The sequence below is a fragment of the Vicia villosa genome, linkage group LG4 (genome assembly GCF_029867415.1).
Source record: "Vicia villosa cultivar HV-30 ecotype Madison, WI linkage group LG4, Vvil1.0, whole genome shotgun sequence".
In the NCBI taxonomy this organism is placed as follows: Eukaryota; Viridiplantae; Streptophyta; class Magnoliopsida; order Fabales; family Fabaceae; genus Vicia; species Vicia villosa.
The window spans coordinates 121,735,085-121,739,926 of record NC_081183.1 but is presented as its reverse complement, the minus strand read 5'-3'; the positions used below and the strand labels follow the sequence as shown (position 1 = coordinate 121,739,926).

General features: G+C 32.9%; 1 pseudogene; it reads left to right on the top strand.

The window, feature by feature from the left end:
- Window positions 1-2,983: 2,983 nt before the first annotated feature.
- Window positions 2,984-4,145, top strand: LOC131599601 (chitinase 2-like; annotated as a pseudogene).
- Window positions 4,146-4,842: the final 697 nt, after the last annotated feature.

Here is a 4,842-nt window from a genome sequence, read left to right as displayed (position 1 = left end):
CAAATTATTATAGAAAACATAATAATGGGAAATTCAAAACACAACAAGAATACATTCCACAATTCATCACTCTTCTCGAAACATGCATTCATACACCATATATCAATTATCACACAAAGAAATCACATTGATACAACAACAATCACATAGCATACAATGTGACTCAAATATAATAAATGTGACTCAATGCATGTGGTACCATGTGAACCCAATGTTTCACTACTTTCTGATTCAATATCTAGAATTCAAGCCACGCTTCCAATCCGGACAAGACCAAAGCCACGATTGTGAACCCAACGTTTCACCGCCTATGTTTCAAAGCCAACAAATGTAAACCCAAATTTTCACCGCCTATATTTCAAAGTCAACCAATCGTGAAACCAAAGTTTCACCGCCTATATTTCAAAGCCAACCATGAATGCATGTAGAATATCTCAACACATATGCAATTAAGATTATCCAAACAAATCTTAACGTACCACATACCACAATAATTTATACATCAAATTATCCACCAATTGTACAAGATTCACATACCAAATAAAATTACATCAAAGCACAACAACTATCATATATTCAATCACAAACATCATGAATATCTTGCCACATATCATGCCTACAATTGTTATTCACCACATACCAAAACATAACGCACATAAAGACAATTACATGTTATTTCACACACCAACATCATAATTAATAAATCAAGTGCCAATAAATTCTATCCTGTAATATAGATAATTACATTAGCTTTCTAACGCTACGAATGGCGCATAAAACGGAGTTACGAATCAAAAGTTATGAACATTTGAAATTTTCTCAAAACAGGACACATTTGCCCGGCGCACACATTGGCTCGCCCGGCACTCTGTGGCAGAAACTTGCCACCCTTTCGCACGACAAAGACATGTAGGCGCTTGCCCGATAAATCAACTCGCTCGCCCGGCGCTCTGCACCAGAAACAGAAAAATGCTGATGCGTTTTCAGCATTCCAACACCAAACCAAGTCCGATTTTAACACAACAAAACTCATTCCAACAGCAAATTATCAGATATTACGGGTTCCTATTTATTTTTCTAGTTATGGATCATCCATACAACACATTGAACATGAACAAATTACAAAATCACATTGATTTCTCATAAACCCTAACATTTAACATTTCATGAAATTGAAAGATGAAGAGATTGCATAACAAACACATTACCCAATCATGTAACATATATTAACTTGGATTCTAACTCTTACCTCTATACAAAACTCCTCAAATCTTCAAGAAATCTCACAAATCCTCTTCTCTCTTCTACTCTCTTCTATTCCTCTTGCCAAAGTTATGAGAAATAAAATGACCTAACTCTTACTATCTCTTTTCTCTAATTTGGGCTTAACTCAAATATTACCCAACCTTATTTAACTAATTAGGCCCAATAACATATCATCTCATTAATAGCTCTAGTGACCAAATAGCACAAATACACATATATTCAAATATTCAAATAACCATTATACCACATAATAATTAATTAGAAACAAATAATAATAATAGCACCAATTAACTAATTAATAAAATAGCTAATAAAATTGGGATGTTACACCAGACATTGCACAGGTAGTGGGAGCGGTCAGTCGATTTATGGCGGATCCTGATAAAGAGCGTTGGGGGTGCTGTTAAGAGAATCCTGAGATATATAAAAGGAACCTCAGATAGCGCATCAGCAAGATAGCGCATAAAGACCCCCCATACTGTCCACCGACACCTTTTTCAAACAAGATAGCGCATAAAGACCCGGAAACTCCTCACACAACTAAGCAAGATAGCCACCGACACCTTTTTTCTTAGAGATTAATCTAGATTTTGTGAGGGATTTAATTGAGTTTTTTTATTTAATTTGTTTTCTTTTTCCATATGTGGATTATTTATTTATTTACAATACAGAAAATAATATTTATTATAGGGACTAACATTTGTGATGTACGAAAAACAAACAAAAAAGCAAATAAAATTGTCTTTGGAAAAAAACTCTCACACAAATATCGAATGTAAATTCAATTTTGATGCCCATAGAATGATTAAAGTCCAAATCCTGTAAGAAAATATACAACACAGTTACTACATACCTTGAATTCTTCTTAGGCTTATATTTAGTCGGGTTTTATTACTCAAATCAATATTTTTTTTTTTGAAAGCAAGAGATTATATTAGAACTAACAAGATTCGAGATTACATCCCACAAAAGGGCCGAAAAAGAAAATTACAAACCGATTGGAACCTAACATAAGTAAAACAATGGGTTATTGCTAAACTCATAAAAGTTATAATTAGAATGAGTAATTTTCCCTATGAACGACCACCTCCAAACGAGTGCCTTACAACTCCAAACGACATCCCTCGAATTCCAAGTACCGTCGTTGAAGACAATTTCGTTCCTTCGCAACTCAAATCAATATTACACGTTGTACTAAAATAATAAACTACTAATTAATTAGTAATTGTATTATAATTAGTCTTTTTATAATTAAATTATTATTAGTCATAGGATATTACACGATGTTCAAAAATAAATAAAATAATTAATTAGTAATTTTATAATAATTAGTCTATTTTTTTAATCAATAATAATTAGTCATTGAATATTACACGTTGTACTAAAATAAATAAACTAATTGACTTTAAATTGTATTATAACTAGTTTTTTTTAACTAAATTATTATTGGTCACTGAATATTACACGATGCACCAAAATAAATAAACTAATTGACTAGTAATTGTATTATAATTAGTCCTTTTTTATACTCAATTATAGTTAGTCATTGAATATTACATTATTGACGTTCTTGCATTTAAGAGAAAAATATTTGTGTTATGTTAGCAGCATGACATCAAGATAGATTTATTTGCACTAATTCATTGGATCCGTAGTGTTATAAAAGGGAAAGAAGAGTTGGTTATTAATTCAAAACACAACACAAAAGCCAACTAAACTCATATCCTCCTCTTTTCAAATTGTAACAATGACTAAATTTATCTTTCGTGAATACATTGGTGTGAAGCCATCATCAACAAGTTTACGTGATTTTCCAACTGATATCATCAACTCAAATAGATTTGAATTCCAATTCATTTTGGGCTTTGCAAGTGAGGAGTATAACCAAGATGGGAAAGGCAACGGAAATTTCAAAGAAACTTGGGATGTGGAATACTTTGGCCCAGATAAAGTGAAAGAGTTCAAGAAAAATAATCCAAATGTAAAGGTGGTGATAAGCATTGGAGGTCGTGATGTTGAAACTCCATTCTTTCCTGCCGAGGAAACTGTATGGACTAGGGAGGCTGTAAATTCACTCAAAGTGCTCATCGGAAAATACAAGAGTGAAAGCGGCAACATAATTGATGGCATTGACATTAATTATGAAACTATCAAAACTAGTAATGACTTGTTTGTTAAGTGCATAGGAGAAGTTATAACAAAACTCAAGAATGATGATAACCTAAATATTGATGTGTTGTCCATTGCTCCATCTGAGAAAAACGAATCCCACTACCGTGATTTGTTTTATGCAAACAGTGCCAATATCAATTGGGTTGACTACCAATTCTAAAATCAAAAAAATATTGTGTCCACGGTTAAGGACTTTGTAGGGATCTTTGACAATCTAATCAAAGGCTACCCTCCTCAAAAAGTCCTTCCCGGAATTAGCACCGACCCGAATGACGCTAAGGATAATAAGATATCACGAGAGACTTTTATTGCCGGCTGCATACAACTCAAAAAACACTCAAAACTCAATGGTGTTTTTCTCTGGAACGCTAATGACTCTGCACATCCCCCTCCTGGTGAGCACGAACCTTTTGTTGTAGAGCATAGCTTGCAGGACCTCCTCACCAAATCAGTTGAGCAGTTACTCGATCGCTAGATGTATCTGGCGAGTAATGAATCTTTCATTTATAGGTCAAGCATCATAAACTATACAATATAGAGCTAGATCCTATGTTCTAAGCTCTATATGATTTAGTCTTTTTTATATATATGTTAAATAAGACCTATGTGTGCTACTTATTTCATGTGTGTATTTGTATTATGTTGTATGTGTGGAGAATTTTATTTCTCATGTATTAATGAATGTGTTTGTAATAGCACTTAATAATAAGAAGCAATTATTTTCCTTTTCTTATAGAAATTACATCATATCTCTAGTTACTTGTTTTATTTTATGTTTTAATTTTCTATAAGTATAATTGTCAGGGAATGAATGAATTGAAAAATACTACAACTTTTGAGATTTGTATTATGTGAGATATTGGATCGAACTCTATTATTATCGAAGAATAGCTTTTTGGTTCGACAGGATTAAGCATGAAGTCGAAGGTTGTTCACATGCTGGTGTCGAAGATGCTAGGGTTGTTAGCATGTTAAATTAGGTTTAGTGTTTCAACCCTAATTTGTTAAGTTAGTTTGTTTATTAAGTTGGCTCGTGTAATGGGCCTTGTGGAAAAAGCCCAATAGTTAGTGTAACACCCCAAATTCTACCCCAAAATTATAATGCGGAAAATATCAGAGTATTTAAAAATTTCAAACAACACATTGGAGTATCACATATCGACTTAAAACTTCAACTTGTGTTTCATTCACAATGATACATAACATTCGAATTAACTGTCAACTATCAGCTTTATTCAACTAAAACAACTTGGAAGTATAAAAAGTAATTCATAGTATTCAACTTGGGTTCAACGATTATAATGACAACAACTAAATCATAACCACATAGAAACGACAATATGAATATCCCCCCGAGTGCTACGTATCAGAGCAACACACCAACATGACTCGATGAAGCGACAA